This window comes from Misgurnus anguillicaudatus, chromosome 10 (genome assembly GCF_027580225.2).
Source record: "Misgurnus anguillicaudatus chromosome 10, ASM2758022v2, whole genome shotgun sequence".
NCBI lineage: Eukaryota > Metazoa > Chordata > Actinopteri > Cypriniformes > Cobitidae > Misgurnus > Misgurnus anguillicaudatus.
In genome coordinates this window covers 27,929,400-27,951,696 of record NC_073346.2, presented here as the reverse complement: position 1 = coordinate 27,951,696, position 22,297 = coordinate 27,929,400, and the positions used below count along the sequence as shown (strand labels likewise).

The window sequence follows — 22,297 nt, the reverse complement described above, 5'->3', positions numbered from 1 at the left end:
GGTATTTTGATATAAACATTCAGGACTGTAGTTAAAACCTGTTAATTGGCACTGTCCCGTGAGCGGGATATTTTTCATGTAAATGTTAATCTATCACGACAAACTATATATTGTTGGGAAGGTCTAAGAATGTAGTTTTCGTGTTTCAAAACTTTTTAGCGGTAATAATAATGCAGTGACTGTAGTTTATTAATTTGTGATGAGTATGCAGCAAACCTCACAGCAAACCAACACAAACCTATTTTATTATAATATTTTTTTATGTATAAAATAATACTATATTTCATGTTTTTTATTTATTACAATAAATTTAAACTATAACAATTTTTTCTTATTTCATATTTTTACCTCCAGACACTTCCGTAAAAAACCTTAAAGTGTCTTCTTTAAAATAAAACCAAAATCAGGCTTCTAGACAAAAAACAGTGTTATATTAATTTAAAGGGGTACATTACATTCCCCCCCACACTCAAAAAGGGCTGTGCCAGGTAAAGGGTTAAACAAAAGTGTATATTTTGGCAATTAAAGGGCATTGTCACTATTTTATTCTTATAAATTATGTTTTAGTGTGAAATGTAAATTAATATTGTTGCTGCTATATTGTGCGTTTTGCGTTTTACTTTTGTATATTTCTAAGGCTGGTAAATTTTAGGCAGTTTTAATCTGCATCAATGTATCATATTTTCTAAAATAAAATACCTGGCTCCATATTTATTTTCAAATGTCTAAACGGTCTCCATTAATTTATATATATGTACACTAGATGTCGCAGTTCATTGGACTGAATGCGTCACATAGAGCCGCCATCTTGAACCAGGGGAGCCCCGCTTCAGCGTCATTGTAGGCAATGGTGTAACGAAAATAAAATCACCATAAATCGTCATGAATGTGATTTTCTTGGTTTTCTTTTGGTATTTTGGGACAGACTCGAGCGTCATGCCGGAAATAAGAAGAGAAGTTGCCCATCAGTGTGAACTCCTCCCATCCATCGTCTGATTGCTCTTTCGCAAGGACTTCTGGGTTGGTAAAGTGCGCGAAGCCTGCTACAGTGCGGCCTCCACCGAAGACCGCATCAAGGGTGCAAAGGGGGCGCTGATGAGCACACTTTGAAGCGTAAAAATGACAGATGGGACATCCTATGGACTCGCAGACTTTGCGAGCACGCACAATTTAAGACCACGAGACTGAATGTCCACATGAAGTGCACCATTTGGGACAGAGCCATAGTGTACAGGTGATGACAATGATGAATGATGGCTGACGGGGTGTAAAGGATTATGGGAACTGAAGTCTGGAAAGTAAGGGCAGATAATAGGGATTGTGACAGTAATAATCTAATAATAAAAACAGATAATGACCATGATGTTTACTTTCATAAATGGAATACTTAAATAAATGGAAGGAGTGAGACAGGTCTATAGTTGTCTGTGAGACAGGGATTGAGTGTGGCTTTTTAAGCAGTGGCATGACCAGTGCCTGTTTAAACGTGAATGGAAATGTACCGGTGACCATGGAGGTGTTGATGATACGTGTGAGTGTCGGTGCGAGTGTGTCCGAAATGGCCTGTAAGAGATGGGTGGAAATTGGGTCGAGATGACAGGTGGTGAGGTTGGTGGAGAGAAGTTTAGAAACTTCAGTGTTGGTCAGCTGAGAGAAAGAGGAGAAACGAATGTGAGGTGTAGTGTGCTCTGATGTTAGTGGTTTGGAAAATTGGTTGCTGATGGAAGACATTTTGTTAGTGAAAAAGTTAACAAAGTCATCAGTTGAAAATGAGGAAGTGGGTGGAGCGGTAGGGGGCAAAGCAGAGAATTAAAAGTTTTACAGTTTTTTTCGATTGCTAAACGACAGTGGGCACAACTGGAGCTACATGTGCAAAACTCTAACTACAGTCTGCAATACCAAAAGTCACCTGAGCTAAACTGTACATATCACCTGCAAAACTCACTTCAAGCAACACAACTCTAAACACATGCCTCAAAACAGCTCAGTGCAGCCAAACACAATACACAACCCTCAATGAGATAACACACACTGTCACTCACAACACACTGAGAGGAAAAACACTAACATCAAACACCAATACACAAAATACAAACTTTTTATCTTTACAGATTGAACAATTTCAGTGACTTCATACAAAGTAGTTTTCTTCAAAGAATTATTTATTTGTTGATTGATTTATCACATGATTTATTGAAATTTTTAGAACAGAACAATTCTTTAAGGTAAATGAAAATTAGCAGTTTGCTTCAATAGTCTGTAGTCATTTGTGGAATTACAGTAATGAGAAAAAAAGGTAGAAATTAAAAGTACATACTGTAATTCAAACAAATAAATGAGGGGCTAATCCTGCCTCGCTATAGCATCAGGCCACTACCTGCCACCCTGCCCCCTCGCTCGAACTGATTTTGCCAAGTGGTTGATGTCCTCAGGGCAACATTATGTTGACCCTGGAACAACATTTCAATCAACCAATCAGATTTCAGAAATAAGATTATAGTTTGTTTTACGTAAATTTAAGCTTACAACCAAGATTAGCTGTTTCTAGACCATTGTTTTTTACTTATCATGTCCCTCTGATTTTAGGGTTTGGTTATGGTTAGGGTTGGGGTTTGGGGTAGGTTTAGGTTTTATTTAGAAAAATGTTGTCCTTGGGTCAACACAATATGTTGCCCTGAGGACATCAACCACTTGGCAAAATCAGGAGAGCCCTTCTGCTTCCACAAACCCGTCATTTCCAAAATTTGTCTTTCTGAGCTATACCCATCATAATTTTATATATATATATATATGAAATTGGAATTTATATTTATATGAAATTACAATCAGCAATGTTTGAAAGGAAATCAATTCTGTTTTGAATGTGTGGCTCACAGTTTTGACAGCAGTGTGTTAGCATTTGAACAAAGTGCTGTAAATACACAGTGTTGTGCAGGTTGTGGTTAAAGTCATGGGATAAGTGTGTAGAGTTTTGAAAACTGTGTTTAACCAATGAAAAACGATCTAGAGTTTGGTCCACATGAACTGCTGCTGTGCTGACTGTAGTTAGAGTTTTGCACATGTGACTCCAGTTGTGCCCACTGTCGTTTAGCAATCGAAAAAAACTGTAAATAGCTGCTTAGTGTTGGGAGCGTTACTTTTCTTTGCGGTGAAGTATGATGTCTTATCGGTGGTGGCACTAACTGAAAAAGAGGACAGAAGTGACTGGTAGTAACAGAGGTTAACTTCATTCATATACACGTATCAGGGTTCCCACGGGTCCTTGAAATCCTTGAAAGTTTGTGAATCTGGAGGAAAAAATTCAAGGCCCTGGGAAGTTTTTGAAAATATACATACATAGAGACAGGTCATTGGAAGTGCCTGAATCTATTTTATGCCAGAAGTTTTCTGGAAAAAATCCATATTATTCCCTGCGTAGTGTAGGATAATATCATAAAAATTCTAGACTTTTTAAGCACACATGCTAAACTGTTTGCTTTAAATGCTTATATCTTCTGTATGCCAATGTTGATTAATACCAAAATGCTTTTGTGTTGTGTTTGACACATGAAAACGTCTCGGGTTACGTATGTAACTGTTGTTCCCTGAGAAGGGAACGAGACGCTGCGTCTCCCTTGCCATACTTCCTGCTTCCCTGTAACGCCGTCTTGGGCAATATTTCAGATAGCGATATAATTCCTGGCTCCTGCGTCACCCTGTCTTTGTCGTTAAGCCTCACCATTGGTTGAATTTGATATACACATTCAGACGCACTTGGAGGCATCCCCAGTGTCACTGCAGTGATGCAGCACGAGTTCCCTTGAAACGGAACTGTAACAATGTATCTTAAAAGGTAAAGGGGATCGCACACCGGCCGCGCAGCTCAGCGCCGCGCAGCGCCGCGCCGTTCTAAAAAAATCAAACACATTGTTTTCTATGAGTAAACGCACACCGGCGCCGCCACGTGGCGCCTGTCCGCGTCACCCAGCTGTGACTCAAGGGGATTGCACACCGGCCGCCCAGCTCAGCTTTATGATTCATTAACGATTAACATTGGCTACTAACGTATATTTTACATTTTGAAGTAGACGCTATCTGACGAAGCTTGCTCTATTTAATGTGCACTTCCGGTTACAATACCTCCGAGTTGTCCTAGGCGCGACACTGAGCTGCGCGGCCGGTGTGTGATCCCCTTCAGGAAGTTGCTCAAATCCCTGTCGCGCCACACAGCGCCACTCACATAGTTTAACATTAAATAAATCATATTTGTCCCAAATCATTAACGATTAACATTGGCTGCTAACATATTTGTCATTTTGCAGTAGACGCTATCTGATGAAGCTCGCGCTATTTAATGTGCACTTCCGGTTTACGATACCTCCGAGTTGTTCTAGAAGCGACTCGACGTGGCGCGACGCTGAGCTGCACGGCCGGTGTGCGACCCCCTTAACACAATTTAACCTTACTCTCACTTGAAATGTGTCCCCCAATTTAGTCCTTGATTTTGAGGGTATTGGGCCTGGACAGTCCTTGAAAGGTCCTTGAATTTAAAGTTAACTAAGGTGTGGGAACCCTGACGTATATGCCTATTTAATTTACCTTAATTTCTAACTAAATGCTTGATGTAAAACATCATCTCTGTAATGTGGAACACAGTATGGGCTTAATAAGAAAAAAGAGAAAGTAAACACACAGTAACAGAGGGTGATTAGAGATGCAGGGATGCGGAAGGAAAGGAAGATGAATCTGATCCGATCAAATTACCCTGGCAAGCCTATGAGCTGAGGAATCTAGGGTGCTGTGTTGCATCATCACTTTGAGTCTGTTGGATAACAGCAAGCTGTCTAAATATTACTTGGTGGGTTTATCCGCTCTCAACAACATGCAGCTTTCACAGAGCATCTGCAATGTGTGAAACTCTACTAGCTTACTGCTTACTTTGCATTACCATTTTTAAAAGTATACAAATAATATGCATTATGCAAATATTTGTTATGCATTTGGCACATGCTTTTATTAAGTGCAATGCATACCATCTATACATTTTTTAACCAGTGTGTGTCCACAGTGTGCTCTACAAGCTGAGCTAAATGATTCATTTTTATTCGAACATAATTATGCTTTATTAAGATCAGCAAAATAATTAATCATTAAAAATACATATTTTAATCTAGTCTTGTGAAAATCCCTTAAGTAGGCAGGTCAAAGAATGTGATTAAAAATCACGGCTGATATTATTTCTACTACATTCATCACACTTAAAATTGAATGTCAGGTTGAGCACATTGCATTGAGGGATACACACTGTCAGAAGTGATATATGTACCTCTGCTGTTACTGTTTTTTTTTTAATATGTTCCATTAGCTATACATATACGTATACATTTGGTACCAATATTTATCTCTGAGGTACTTATATAAACTCTATAGGTCCAAAGCTATATACTTTTTGGAGGGGTGACAGCTGGGTACTTTGCCTATTTTTTGACAGCAGTGCAGTATTATTCAATATACATTCTGATTTATATATTAAAATGAGCTCATATGCTCAGTCATTACCTTCTGCTAAACTATATATCTGTCACATAGCAAAGCTTCAATGGTGCTCTCCATCAGCAGCCAACTAATAAAAATATCAGACTCTCTTTACTGCTATCCGATAAAAGATTTATCCAACTTCTAAAGGATTTCTCATGTGCACCCACATATCAAAAAGCCACACATCGCTGTGTCTGGTCTCCACACATGCATCTGTTTGCAATGCCAAAATCCTTTGGACTAGCGGTTCACACTGCTTTTTTTGCACCTGTAAATGTGCTGTAATGTATCTCCTCAATACCTTCCCTTGATGTTTTCTTTGGCCCCAGGCACCTCAATATTGGAAATTGCTACTGTGTGTATGTACAGGTCACACTTGTGTGCCATGAAACCATATTTCAGATAGCAAAAGAGAAGACCTGTCTAAGAGCATTTGGATATGGCTCACAGTGACAGTACCGCTTTTCTGCTTCTCTCATTCATGCTACTACATCCAGCCTCAGGCATGGAAAATCCTGACAGCAGCCAGAGAAAATATTCCAGCAGACAAACTCAACTATTTGCCGAAGCATAAATTTCAGTCAGTGTGCCGGGAGGAAAAGCAGAGAAGTTGTAAAAAGTACATTGTAATTAAGATATGACCGGGTCAAAGACATAATTTACTGGATGCCCTGGTATGTAAAAACGTTTTATCAGGTGCGAATAGTTCAGAGCACCTCCTCTTTAAAGATATCGACAAACAGCAGGATAAACTCAAAAAATGACTCTTTTGAAGTCATTGTACTGTTTATGCGAGTTTCTTGCCAAGAGTTGGTTGATACATACTGTATCTTGAGTTTGTAATCACGCTGAACAGCTAAATATCCAAACAGTCAGTGGCACACGATCAAAAGCCTTTTCATCTTTATCTAAACCTAACAAATATGAGACGGTTTAAAAATGCGAGACCTCAAATAAAGAAAATCTGGAGTACTCACATTTAGGTTTTTTATAGGTAGTGCACTTGTTGTCATAAACTTCATTTAATTATATTGATCACAAATTTGTGTTTTTCTTAAGGAGTAGAATATCTATTAACAACAGACCTTTTGTTGTCCCACCAAGTAGCCCCTCATTGTAAGCCGAGACCCTTTATTCAATACGAAACCTGTTTTTCTCATCACAGGCAGGCTGTCGACCATTATGACCGTGCCTTCTGTTTATACAGAAAATTATTAAAAGGGGGCTGACAGCAATCAGCACCAAATTTGTTAATACGCATTTGGCCGTATTTTAAGCGTATTTTGGCACAAGTATAAAACTAAGATTACTGTACGCTTCACGAAAATGTCAAACATTTAGGCTTGCATGTGACAGGGAAGATTAGTGTGCAAGATATGGTTTCAAAGGAGGAACTATTTACCTCAAAGTTATCCTAAAATATCTACCCCACCCACCTACGCGTGTCAGTCACCAATTCTCTTTGGTTTTCTCTAGTTTCCTTCACACATAGAGCTTTTGTGTGTCTCATACAGGATCTGAGCATGGACACGGGAAGTTCAAACCAACCGGGGGATTGTGGGTGGACATGATGTCACAGTAGAGTTAGTGTGGATGATGCAGACGGACAGAGGAGTGAATGAGTACACAGAAAGATGGATTATGATCCGAACGTTGACTCGGAGATAACAGTTGATTTCGGCCGAAATATAATACACTTACCACTGTTAACTGTGGATGAGGTGTCAAGACTTTTAAGGGTGATATGGTTCATGTAGGGGTCATTAAATAATAAAATAAACATGCTTTATATTTGATTGTTTTGATCAGTGCAAGCTTTGAATGACTCAGTCTGTATAAACACAAATCTCTAAGTCTGTCCTTTATTTATCAATGTATAATCTGTTGACTTACTATTGGTAGTCTCTGAATATTGATATTGAAGAAACACAGTTTTTTTCTATTGCAATATTGAAAAAGTTACACACTTTAGCAGCAAAAATTAACTAAAGTTTAGTTTCGCGTGCCCATGTGAAACTATCGCGTGCTCACGTGAGACTTTCGCGTGCGCACATTAAACTATCACGTGCGCACGTGAAACTTTTGCTTTCACATGCTCACGCGATAGTTTAACGTGAGCACATGAAACAATTTTCTATTGCAATATTGAAAAAGTTACACACTTTAGCAGAATAATACGGTGCCCCAAAGGGGACATGGAGCAAAAATGTAATAAAGTTTAGCTTCGTTTGCGCACATGAAAATATCAAGTGCGCACGTGAAACTTTCGCACACGAAACAATTTTTCTATTGCAATATTGAAAAAGTTACACACTTTAGCAGAATAATATGGAGCCCCAAAGGGGACATGGAGCAAAAATTTAATAAAGTTTAGCTTCGTTTGCGCACATGAAACTTGCAAACGTGGAACTTTCGCTTTCACGTGCGCATGCGATAGTTTCACGTGAGCACGCAAAACTAAACTTTAAAAAAATTCTTCACATTAAGGTTTTGCGTGAGCACATGAAAATTTCACGTGAGCACATGAAACGTACCGGTACTAAACGTTCAATTTTTTTACTCCAATGTCACCTTAGGGGCTCGGTAGTACTACGCTTGATGAAGTTCACAGAATTTATTTGTGCTATTCATTTTAAAAATCCTCAAAAGTAATGTGTGATGACAGTGCTCAAACAGTAACTCCTCATAAGTTGTTATCACATACCTCAGGATGGAAATATTCTGCAATAGTGACCTTGGGAATTTAGCTCAGATTTCAGCCAAACAAAACATCATCCAAACAAAACATAAATTAAAGAAAAACTGACTTTTATATTAAAACAAAAAGATAAGTACAGCATTGCATGGAATGTTGCAACCAGACCATGCACAAAAAAACTTAGCAAAGAACCATAAAAATATACACATATTATTTCTCATGGAAAGAAAACATACATTATGGCCATCCATTTAACTTAACCTATATTTTACTCATAAGTAAGTTTAAATGAAATCTCTTTGCACCTCTATGTGCAGTATTGTGCTACGGACACTGGAGGATAAATAAACATCGTAGTTTGTTTAGCGAGAGTCCACAGTCATGCTAAAAAATAGTTTGTGTGCTCAATAACAGCCCTCGATACCACAAAGTAGAAACTTTGAAAGCAGTGGAACTGCAGGAACGATTCGGATGCCATTGGGGTGCTTGTATATTTTTTCAACCCCAATCTAAGACGCTACTTCCCAGCAAACCTCTTTGGCAGCTTCTGAGAATCAAGGAAACGGGATCTCCACAGAGTTCCTCTGAAGCCAACTCCAAATCACAGCCCACTTACTGAGGCTTTGCCTTTAATGAGTGATGTCTTTTGGTAATTACTGTATGTGCTTTAGGTCATCCAGCTACACAAAAATGACCCAGAAAAACAAAAACAAGCATAATTTACTCTAACTTACACTGTAAACATGTTATGGATGCATAAAAAAGTCTGACATTTTGATAAAGTTAGAGTCATTTCTCTATATCAAACTCACTTTAGAGAAGTCATTGCACTCAGCGGTCATGTTTGCTTTTTCATTCATACAATATCTACTTGAACGAGCTAAGACATATCTTAAAAAACAACATATTTATTATAGTGGTTCTCAATTCTGGTCCTGGGACACCACAGCTCTGCACATTTTGTATGTCTCTCTTATCTGACAGACTCAATTCAATACAATGAGATCTTTGCTAATGATGATTTGAATCAGCTGTGTTAAATAAGAAAGACATACAAAATGTGTGGGGCTGCAGGAACAGAATTGAGAACCACTAAACCTGGCATCAACTGTACCATAACCTTTGTTTTGGGGGCTCAAATAACACCTTATTTCGAGGTTGTTTCAGCGAATGCATATGCACACAGGTAAGCAAGCACCTCATGTGATTCTGTCTTTATTGAATGATGATTGGTTCTTATAAATGGAAGGCTGGACATCTGTCACCAGAAAGGCCATATTCAGTGTTGCATTTTCCACTATTCATAGTAAAAGCAGTGATCAATCTTGTCATATCCAATATCTCTGCCACAAGCTGATCTCACAGAATGTCGTGTTGTAGTCACAAAAAAATGTATTAATTTATTTGTGTCCATTGCGCGAAATTCATATTTTTTACATGCCTTGAGGACGAATGTTTTTTCATGTCACTCACATACATTTTTATAAATAGTTTTTTGTGTCCGTTGCACGACTTTCTTTTTCATTTTATGTGTTGTTTTCTCATTGTTTTTACTTTTTTTCTTACCATTGTCGGTTGGGGTTAGAATCAATCACTTTCTATGGGCTATGGTTTCAGCCATTCATTGAAGCTTGCATTCTCACCGTATTTTTTCAAAATGTCTGAGAGTCGCAAGAGAAAAAGTGTTTGTAAAGAAGAGAAAGGCCTCTGAAGAAAGAAACAAGACCAGAGTGTTTTTGTGAGAATATTTCACACAGGTTGGGCTTCCCACTGTCGCGAAGTTTCTACTCGACAGGTAAAGTTTGGCATGCTATTTGGAGAAATCCATTTAGTTAATTTAATTTATATTTTTACAAATATAATTACAACTTATTTGTGTGTTATTTTATGAAATCCTGCTGAAGTAACCGTTTTATAAAAGCAATAACCCCCGCGAAGCAGTGGGTTACCAGTGCATTTTATAACAGCAAAGGGGCATTGTTAGGCACGACGCGAAGCGGAGCTATAAAATACACTGGTAACCCAATACTTATTGGGGCTTATTGCTTTAGTAAGCTATGATTAGCGATGCTAGCCCTGGCACAAATCACGAACCGCGCAGACACGGTAAACATCTCAATGTATGAGCCATGTCGGCAGACACTTGTAAACAGAGCGTGTATGAGAAGAACTAGGCTTGTGTCTGCTCTCTCGTGCACACGTTAATAGGCATTCCCTATCGGGAACAGGTAGTGTTGCGCATATGCATTTTTTTTTTAAAAAGTGAAGGGGCAGTTCTTTTCAAAAATTCCGGAAATTCTTCCGCTATACCTTTAATCAAATTTTTCTTGATTATAACACAACTTTCCGTGAGATCATGTTGCTCTGACAACACTCTTTACACAGTCTCTTTATCAGAGAATAGCCAGTCTTTAACAATTGATGATTGGCTCTTTTAATGGGAAGGTGGGACGTTTGCTAGAGCGGTCATATTGAGCATTATATTTGTCCCCATTCATAGTAAAGGTAATGCAACATATTGCATGCATTTATACACTAGTCAACATTTGAAGTGCATCAAAACCTTTCATAAAATGTTATACATGAATTTTAAACAATACCCATTTTTGTCATAGGACAACTTCAATTAACTTTTTTGATCCACTTCAAATGTTGACTAGTGTATATTATCTTTGTTGCATATACTTACAAAATATTTTGCTCTGATTACTAAAGCAAAGACATCTTTCATAATAGCCCAAAAGCAGAATGCAAATATAATTTAGGACAATGAGCAAACTATGAATGAAGTAATGTACTACAGACAGTGCACTGAAAGGCGTATGGAGTTACTTTCCAACGAACAGAATAAACTGAAAGGAAAAAGAAGGAGAGAAAGAAACATGAAGAAATGGTCAGCAATATAACTATAACAAACCCAAAAGAAAGTTTAAAACCGTCTTGACAAACAAAGCGAAACGTGCAAGTGAAACGCTGAATGATTTTTCTATTTCTGATTGATTTAGAATGACATTTATTTTGATTCCGAGGTTTGCACGTAAGCCTCAGAGTTCGAGCGTTCCCATAAAATGGTTTTATTGTGAAAAGGGCGGATGTTGTTGAATTATGTGTGCTTTGAAACAATTTAATGTGGGCTTACAGCGTTGCTATTTATAGAAGGCGAGCTTTGGAGTGCGTTCCCGAGGTTGTGTTTATTTTGTTTCGCAGGAAGGGTAGAAACATTCTCCACCAGAAGTTTCATAAAGTCTTTCGCCTAAAATCAGCCGAAAGAAACCTAAGACAATGGGACTCTGTTGCAGAGACAGTGGGATGCTCTGTGACCTTGACCGTGATCTCCGCTCCCCGTGCTGGGAACAGAGAACGTCTGAGATCATAGCCCCACAGATAGCCTCGCATGTCCCTCAACACACCACAGGCTTCGATCCGCAGCCCGCGATAACATCCGAGGCTAATTCCTCCCGCAGACTTCACATGAGAACCACGTGTGGGGCGCGACGACTACCAACGGAGCATCTCTCAAACCAAACGCCCCACCTGAGAACATCTGGCCTTGGGTTGAACAGCACACGGCGTTCATCTGGCCTTGAGAAGCTGGGAGTGGAAAGAGTGAGTATTCTCATACTGTAAATACGGACGGTCTCAGAGAGCTCGGTGTTTGCTCAAAGCATCATCTGCAGTGGTGTATACTAACTCAGCTGTCTGGATTCTGTCGAGCTACATTTTCCAGAGCTAAAGATGACTGCAACTAATGCAATGCACCAAATACCAGCTCTTACTGTTATATTGACCCATGCTATGTGTCACCATCCTTCTATAATCTTTTCCAAAAGGAGAGAGACACCAAAACTCTTGCTGTTATGACAGCGAGCTCATTCAGTCTAAATAGATGCGTTCTGTTTATATTAAGCTCTGTTTCTCAGGATGTTAACCTGGATGGCAAATAACCGGTTGGTTTTATCCTCTAAGAAGAGGTGTTTGTAGCTGCCAAGTGCTTGAAGGCTGCCCATGAATGCCATAAAGTGTTAAAAATACAACAGTGGACCTTTCACACAAAATGTGTGTTCATGCAAATTAGTAAACACAAAAACATTTACATTCACGCATTTGGCCTAAAGGGACTCTTAGTGCATTCAATCTATACATATTTTATTGGTGCATCAAACTCACAATCTTTGGTTGCTAACACAATGCTTTGCTTTACAGGAACGAAGAATTCAGACGTTTCCTGCTGGAGTGAATTCAACAGACTTATTTGTACTAAGTTACACTAACAAATAAAGTTAAATGCTTCCTGTGGAACTGAATTCAAAACTCTACATATACTTGATTGTAAAACTATGCTTTTTTGTTGCACATGCAGAATGAATGAGCACTGGCCCTTGGCTCCTAACGGCCCATTTTCTGCCAGCACGTTCCTGACTGCATGGTGTCCGCTCAGGCCTACAGTAGCATCTAAGCCAGGCCTGTGTTTGGTTTGGGAGTGCGGAAGTGCGGTGGGGCAGTAGAGTTCGGTCTGGGCGACACTTCCCTCCCCCGTGCAAAAACTCCGAAGGCCTGTGGCCCAGACACTACTGCCATTCAGCTGCCCCGCGTGCTGGGGATAAAGTTGGGATTGTTTGTCAGCGCGCTGCAATGCGAGGAATGTAGAGCTCCTATTCCCCTCTGGGAAAGGCACATCGTTGGGTGGACATTCTGTCCTTTTCTCTCTCTCTCTCTCCGTTTTCTAAATCTCACTCAGTCACCAATTTTCCTAAGGAACGATTCGTTTACCAGTCCAGCAGTAGTCTCAATCGTAGCGGTTGTGACTGAAGTGGAATAACAGATCGGATCTCCCTGGTGAGCTATTCTGAGTCCTAGCAACACTGAGCTTAGAGGCCCACAACCCCCTTCGCATGAGGATTCCATATCCACAGTCCAGCCCGCTGGCATTTCCTCACACACTCCATCATTCCCTGTGACATCACGCTCCTGTCACACGCTCGCTCAATTTCCTCCTTGTATAAACTTCATAACGCCACCAACATTACGAAGCCCAGACAAGGCCTGTAGTCCTTAATGAATATGTTCCTGAAGTCAGTGAAAGGCCTCTGCTGAGATTTTAAAGCTTCCTTTGATGTTTATTCCTCCACAAATGAGCCCACAGATCTGAAGTGAGAGGCTAATGTGGGGAGAACTTTCTCTTTAACTTCTTTAAGGACCATGCAGCCAGAGATGGTGCCTGTTAGTCCCGTGATCAAGAGCGGTAGTTGCATGTGTTAGCCTTTAACTGCCACAGAATGAGGTCACTTTATGACAGTCGTTGGCACTGCCAGAACGGTTTAATTAAAAACACCTACTGTTGTCTGACGACATCTGGTCTTCTGGACAGCTGTGCGCTCACATGATTTTAGTAAGCTACCACTGGCACAATCTCTCTGTCAAGTATTCGAGGATTGCAGGACATAACATTTACATTCAAGCATTTAGTGGACGCTTATCCACTATCCTTATCCGAAGCAACTTACAAAAGTGAGGATAAACAATAGAGCGATTCATCTTAGATTAAACCAGGTGTTTACTTTAGTTTAGGTCATGGCTGTTTCACTTTTTTTTGGAGAATAATTTGAGGATTTTGCTATTTGTCGTCTCTTAGGTCGGTTTTCTACATTTCTGGGTTTTGAGGTTAGCAATGCTATCACTCTTTAAATTAAAAAGATTTAAAATAGCAATAAAGGTGTTACGACAATTCTTCATAGCGATGCCACACTGTAAAAAGTTGGTGCATCTTCAATAATGTTAACTTAAACTTAAAAAACGTTAACTTAAACTTTTCACCCAAAGTTAAACTAAAGTGAATTTTTAAGTAGAACAAACATAAAAATAGGAGGTTACCAATTGAAGTAATTTTTTGTTTTTAGTTTATCCAACTTTTCATTTTTTACAGAGCAATTTTTTTTTACCTTTATATAAAAAACTTTCTCCACTAGAATTAGTGGTGGCCGGTGACTTCTTTTCTGAGGGGCGCAAATTCAGTAATATGTTTGGAGTGTCATGTGTGTGGTTCATCATGTTAAAATATGTATTTGGTGCGTCATGTGCACCCTGCTGAGGAAACAGTGGAACCATTACAGAAAATTCTAATGATTTTATTGGTTTTATTGGGAATTTTATTGGTTCTAATGGAATATGGTCCAAAATAAACTACAGTGTGTTGGTTTTTGTTGGTCTCTAATGGTATGTATTGGTTCTATGTATTGGTTCTATGGAATATGGCCCATAACATACTACAGTGTAGTGGTTTAAATGGTAAAAGCTAATGGTTCCTATTGGTATTTTAATGGAAACCATTAGAGTTTTCTGTAATGGTTTTGTTGTTTTTTTCAACAGGGCACCTATGTGCATCATGCGTCATGTCAAAATATGTGCCTGTGGCACATGCATCAAAGAGTTTATGACCGTGGCGGCTCGTGACTGCTCTTCCGAGGGGCAGTGTCATGTGTGTTGCTGTTGTTTTCAAAATATGTGTTTATTGCGTCATGTGAACCATGTGCATCACGTGTTTTGTCAAAATAAGTGTCTGCTGCACACGCATCAAAACCGTTTATGATAAAAGAGACGCTCACGTTCACAAAATACACGCAAGACCCTCCCTTAACACTAAACTCTGATTTCGCATGAGATTATGCGAGTATCTGGCAAACTCAAGCATCTCTTTTATCATTAACCGTTTGGACGCGTCTGCAGCAGGCACATAGTTTGACAAGACACGTGATGCACACAGGTTCACACGACATGCCGAACACATAAATTGAAATTACGAACCACCCACATGGCGGGCTACATACATGTTGTGATAAACTTCGCATCGTGCGCCCTTGAAGAAAAACATCATCGACCGCCACTGGTTTATAATATAAGAAACGCACGCACATATTCACAAAATACTCACTTAACACTAAAATCACATGAGATTAAGCGAGAATTGGCAAACGTGAGCATCTCTTTTATCATAAACCCCTTCTAAGCATCTGTAGCAGGCACGTATTTTGACATGACGCGTGATGCACATAGGTTCTCATGATTCGTCGAATGCATTTTTGCCATGAAGAGCCACAAAGTGCCCTTGAAAAAGCATAGGTTAAACCAACCCCAAAAATTTTTGAGTGTATAGTGCAAACTTGCCAAATTTGGATGGGAACACAAATGATAAGATAACCTAGAAAAAGTATGACACTCATAAATAGGCTGTGCAAGTGTAAAATTGCTTAATTGGAAAAGAAACACATCTAAAATAAAATTAAATTGCTTTTCAGAATCATTATTTAACGTAAAGTAAAATCTAACATAAAAAGTTTTATATTACTTATTTACATATTTATAACAGTATGCTTTCATTTTAAAAAGACGAGCCACAAACAGAGCGATGGGAAATTGTGTCAGTGTGTGTCCAAAATGTTCGAGCCGCTGACGTAGAGTCTATATTTATTTGTCCCGGAGGTTTCTTCAGTGAGCTTGCTATGATCTAATAGCAGTGGCTCAGCAGATAGACTCGCTGTGCTGACTGTGAGAGTTTTAGAAGTTGTTGGGCAGCTCTGCCGGAGGCTTCATCGCCTGTGCTTTACGACCCGAGTCAAGCCCTGCCAGACCAAATCTGCTGGAGCGAGTAAATAGTCTATCGAGAGCTTTCCTCCCTCATCGATTTACTCTTACACTTTCATTACGCAGACCACAAATGCAAAAACACACATGCAGATCACCAGACCCCCTGTGAACGTTAAATCTTACAAAACATATACTTAATAAAATATACATTTGACAAAATGTATCCAAGTCATACCGTACTGTACATCAAAGTGAGATTTAACTGCTGTAATAAGTCCTATAAGAATGAATAAGAAACACTCAAAATTGTACATTTGTAAGACACAAACCTATAGACATTTGAACTATCAATGACAAAAACAGTGGGTTCTGAATAAGGGATAGTTCACCCAAAAAATAAATATTTTGTCATCATTTACTCGCCCTAAACCTGTAGGAGTTTTTTATTGTGATGAACACAGGGGAGGATGTTTTGGTGGATGATGGTAGGCACACGGTTGACGGTACCCATTGAATTCCATATTTGTTTATCCTACTATGGAAGTCAGTGGTTACGGTCGGCTGTGTGCGCATCATCATTTGTCAACAGTATTTTCTTTTGTGTTCATCAGAAGATGGAAATTCATACGGGTTTAGAACAACATGAGGATGAGAAAATTATGACATCATTTTCATTTTGGGTGAACTACCCATTTAAAGGGGACATATCATGAAAATATGACTTTTTCCATGTTTAAGTGCTATAATTGTGCCTCTATTAACTGTAAAATGTAAAAAAAAGATCAACCCAGTAACTTTGGTACACCATTATCTGCAAGCATGTGAAAAATAGCTAATTGAAATTTGGCTCTCCTTGTGATGTCAGAAGGGGATAATACCGCCCCTTAATCTGCAATATCCAACCACGGCACTGCCATTTAGTGCAGAGATCAACTCATTTGCATTTAAAAGGACATACTCAAAAATGGCACATTTTTGCTCACACCTACAAAGTGGCAATTTTAACATTGAGCTAGAACCTCACATACGTACTCTGGGGACACCAAAGATTTATTTGACATCTTTAAAGAGTCTTGTGAAATGACCGCTTTAAAATAGAAAAGCTACATTTTGTAGCTCTTAGGAACAAGCAGGGTATTCCTAAACTGGAGTCTAAAAGCACATTATAATAAGTGACCTACTATCTGTACATATATCTTCAAGTTACAACTTCATTGCATTCCTTATAACAATATGACACCAATATTTGGTTTCTGTCTATTGAAATGAGGCTCGCCCTGTTTGTTTTCCCATGGTTCCCTCTGGCCTGATTAAAATGAGGCACCATGTGATAACTTTCCCTTTATTCCTTTAGGCCGTAGTGCATGTGTTACACAATTCAGTCACAGCGCCTAAGGTTTCTCTGACACTTTTTCATTATAGGAGTGATGCAGACCTAAAAGCATTGAGGAAATACTTGTAATGAATAGTTTTTCCTACAACTGACCTCCTACAGCCATTGTTCTGAATGTTTCAGTCATGTTTTCATTTGAATTCCTCATTTGAGGATGGTTCTGGTGCTTGGCACTTTGGGTCTCGTTTCTGGTTTGTTTTGGATGAACTACAGTGATGGACACTGAAATTTTGACAATGGGTTGTGTCTTAACTTTTTGACTCGTTTAGAAGCGTCTCTTGACTGCTTCAGAATGGAAGTCAATGACCATGCACAAACATGTCATTAAACAACACTTAACGTTCATTTTCAAAACTGTGCCACTCACCGAGTGGTTCGTGGTGTTCGTTGATGATTAAAAACAAGTTGTGTAGCGAAATACAGTTTCTGTTGTGTTTTATTTGGCATTTTGTAAGACTCAAATATATACGCGGTTGTGAGGTATCTGAAAAAATAGATCCACTATAGCAAATAACACGGATTGAAATCATATATTGCGCCGATATATTTGTTTTTAATCATTAACGAACACCACAAACCACTCGGTGAGTAGCAAAGTTTTGAAAATGAACGTTAAGTGTTGTTTTAATGACATTTTGTGCATGGCCATTGACTTCCATTCTGAAGCAGTCAAGAGACGCTTCTAAACGAGTCAAAAAGTCAAGACACAACCCACCGTCAAAACTACAGTGTCCATCACTGTAGTTCATCCAAAACAAACCAGAAACGAGACCCAAAGTGTTAAATACCGGAATTATCCTTTAAGGAGGTTAAGCTTTATTTGTGTCGTACACCATCAACATCATCCATGTCAGACTGTTATCCAAGATATAATACTGTATAAATGCCTCATTAAATGACATTAAGTCATTGTATGTGTGTGTCACAAGCCTTTAAAATCAACATTTTATTTTCAGCTCTTACAAAAATGAACACATAAACCTATAATGAGCTGCGCTGTCAAAATAAAGATCTACAATATTATGAATAGGCCTGACTGTGTTTAATTGAAATTAAATTCAAAGTAATGTCCATCTAATTCCAATGTCACAGCCTGTCACGTTGATGAACACCATTAGTATAATTATCCAAATATTAAGCATTGCACTTGTCTAGCTTTGCGCTGTCTGTCCAGTATTCTTGCTCTAAGTGATTCATCAATGAAGACAGGGATCGCCATTGTTCCAGAGGAAACAAGACAGACCAGTATGATTCATGGATGATATTGGCATGGAGAGGAGCGAAATATTTCCCAGACCTACCAAAATATTAAACATCATATTTATATTTCCATGAAAGTTTTTCCTTTTATACACAAGGCACACACTTTTGTGCAATTACAAATTTCTCTGTGTGGAATAAACGGCTCCTTAGCCAAAGTCCTGGAGAATAACATTGCACAGACACCACATCGCCATTTTGTACAATGAAATTATATTGTCGTATGAGCACATTTTGCAAGCTACTATATTGAGTTACCAGTTTTAGGTTCCGCATACATATTGCGAACACGGCTCTATTATTTTTTTAATATTATTTAAGTTAAATGTAAAACACTGGTTTTGTTTGATGCAGTTATATGTCTATGTTTTGGTAACTTAATAAAACTTTTCAGATAAACAAAGGAGATTACAGCCAGGTGTAAATGACATCACAGACTCAATAAATGTCATATCTTGTCGTTTCTTGTTCAAACCAACACGTCTCGCTGAATTAAAAAGCATTACCTCATCCTAAGTAAAGCCACTGGTAAGTTTTAGCAATGACACTGTTTGCATTGGGAAGGACATTGAGCACTGTTTACCAACAGCTGTGTTTCATTAGAGTTTGTAGAGTTCCTAAAGTTTATTTATATTATCTGTAATGTTTTATAAAGACAAACACAAGGGAATGAGTGGAATATTATTCCCTAATTATTTCTCCTTAGACACTACACTACAGAGCAGGCCAAAAACTGGTGAAAGCTGGTTTAATTTCTCTCTGCTGACATTGTACTATGAAATATTATTTTCATTCAACACGTGTTTATGACCTTAGTGGAGAAATACTAAACACAGAGCCTTTAGACTAAATCAAAGTTCTAGGAAAATGACTTACTGGAGGATTTATGTTGTCAGGACAGCATTTACACTTTAAACTTTTAGTCAGAGAGATGAAATACTGAGCCAATTACACCGTGTTACTGTTGCTCAACTGATAAAGCCTGGTGCTAGCAACACAGAGGTCATGGATTCAGTTTCCTCGGAAAGCATGAACAGTAAGCTGCTTGAAATAAAAGTAAGTCACCAAACCCACAGGTGGGACCATTCAAGCGGAGGTCAGATCGCAGTTTTCAATGACCCCAGTTTCACAACCGCACCTTTTCGAAACTAAAAGTATTGTCTTATCATCCAGACGTGAAACTTTACAGAGTCGGAAACTTTAAAACATGTTTTCATGAAATGAAAGTAAGATTTTAATTTCACTGCTGTAACGAGTTAAACAGGTTCTTAAAGCTAAACATATTCACGTTGTGCATGTACACTTCATTAATTTGCGCGAAAGGAAAATGTATTTGTTGTTCAACAAGCCTTAAATGGACGTGTTTAAAACAACACAATCTTGTTTTTTGAGGAAACACACTAAATGCGTTGTCCCAAACAAGACACATATCTGTGTTATGATTGGAACAATACATTTTGTGTCGTTTTTATTTATTTTAGCACAAAATGACACATAGGGGTGGTTTCCCAGACAGGGACTAGCTTAAGCCAGGACTAGGTCTTAGTTTAATTAGGAAATATAACTAGTTTTAACAAACATGCTTTACTGAAAACATTACTTGTGTGCATTTTGAAGCAAAATAAAGGGAACTTATGTATTTTAAGATATGTTAGTGCAAGTTGTTTTTTTTTAGTTTGGAGAGCTCTTACATTTATTTTAGTCTAGGACTAGTCTAATCCCTGTCCGGGAAACCACCCCATAATGTGTTAAAATGACACATAGGTTTAACAGACAAAGCTTAGCTAAAGCCAGAACTAGGTCTTAGTTAAATAAAGATGTTTAGCCATTGTTTATAAACATGGCTTAGAAAGATACTGGTGTGCATCTTGAGACAAATCAATGGCACTGGCATATTTTAAGATATCTGTCATTGCAAGTAATTCTCAGTTAAGACAGCTCAAACATGTGTTTTAATCTAGAAGCCTTAAGCCTTGTCTGTGAAACCAACAGGTGATTCTCGCGAAATTAGACTTTTGAGGTGTCATGAAACATTTTGATAAAAAAGATAAATGCTATCAAAATAAGAAGCATACAGTTACTCTTCATGTACTATTTTGCACATGATTTCAAATGACATCATACAAACCAATTTTGTTGTTTTTTTCCAGATTTAAGGGGAAAGTTTTCATTACCGCAACGTATCCATGACTGGATTTGAGTTATTTGACATGGAAAATTTAATTAAAAAATCTAAAAAATTGCATGTTATCTATAAACATTTACAGTAAAGAAAACATATTTGTTCAGACAATAATAAGGAATATAAATGTGTCCAATACCAATTTTCTCATCCTCCGCAACAATTTTCAATCATTGTTTAAGCCCTCAACGAACTAAAATTTCAAAAAAAATGTTGGAAGGGACATAATTGACTGTGACACTCAATATGGCTACCAGGTAAGCAGTTCTTATTTTTCTCTCCATAAAAGAGTTAAAATTTTGTTTGTAATAGTACCTAGACAACTTTTTAGTTCTCATTACCGAAACATAAGTTTGTAAAATGCATATTTTTAATGTAATATCATGTTGCGGTAATGATAATTTTTGATAATGATAATCTAAAAAATTTTAATAATTCTTCAAGAAATATTTTTAATAATTTTAAATTTTAAATAATGCTTATACTGAGTATTGTAAAAATGGCTTTAAGGGCTTCTAAATTCTTATAAATTTGGATTAATGTGATAAAAAACATAACACAAAATTAACACATCCTTTTTTAGAGTGTTCCAATGACATGGTGCCAAAATACTCAAACCAATGAATCTGAAGTAAATACAAACAGGGACATGTTTATTAGTGAAACACCTGCTCTAATGTTTATGTTCATCGGTCAAACCTAAAAAAACTTCAGAAAAGTGTATTTTCTGCAAAAATTAATATGCAGGACCTATGGACCTTTTGCGAGTAGACGTCACAGTTACGTCACTGCAAGATGTGCATGCAATGTGATGGCAAAATCACAGTGGAAATGAATTAGACACGAGTGAAACGAGGCAAAATAACTCACTAGAAAATGTCTTGTTGTGCTGTTGAATGTCAGAATAGGAGTGGCAAAAAAAGATGGCCTTCATTTTTATAGAATACTGTTGTTGAAGACACCATTTGAAGATAAACGTGTTTATGGTTGCAATAAGCCCTTAAACGGACAGAGTGGAGTAATGAAATCATCTGGAAATCTTTTAATAATTAGAATAGAAAATAATTAGAGAAGATATCAGGTGTTCTGTCGAAGTCTGTTCCCTCTATGTGTTTCTTACAACGATTTCATCACGTTACGTTTATAATTTATTTTGAAAAAAAAAAAAGAAAACAGAAAAATGATGAAATATTTAATAAATGGTATTATATGGAATACATGATAGTATTGCTTTTATATGTACATTAGCAAAGCATACTGTCAAAATAATTGCTTTACCAATACAGAACAATACATTTACATTCCATATATGCACACATATCAGTAGCCAAGCCATTTAAACTTTTAATTTACCTAAAAAATAAACGTAACGTAATGAAAACGCCAAGAAACTTTACACTAAAGGGAAATATAGGGGAATCAGACTTCGACAGAACACTGGATCCATAGAAATCACAGTTTAACGCTAAATCACTTTACATCGATACTGCAGGGCTGTCACTTACTGCTACCAGTTTGGGCTCCGCCCACAAAAATGTCTTCTCTGTTTGCAAACACGCAAATGGTCTATAGCAGTGTTATCAATAATACAAATTTTAACTCATAAATCAATAACCACCATCACTTCTCTAATTGAAAAGACCTTGTCAAATTAGCGCAATATGAA

The 22,297-nt window shown here is 37.9% G+C and overlaps 1 protein-coding gene across 1 annotated transcript in view; it reads right to left on the bottom strand.

Moving 5' to 3' along the window:
• zdhhc18a (zDHHC palmitoyltransferase 18a) overlaps positions 1-22,297 on the bottom strand; it is a 72,464-nt gene that overhangs the window by 810 nt on the left and 49,357 nt on the right. The gene's annotated exons all lie outside the window — the stretch shown is intronic.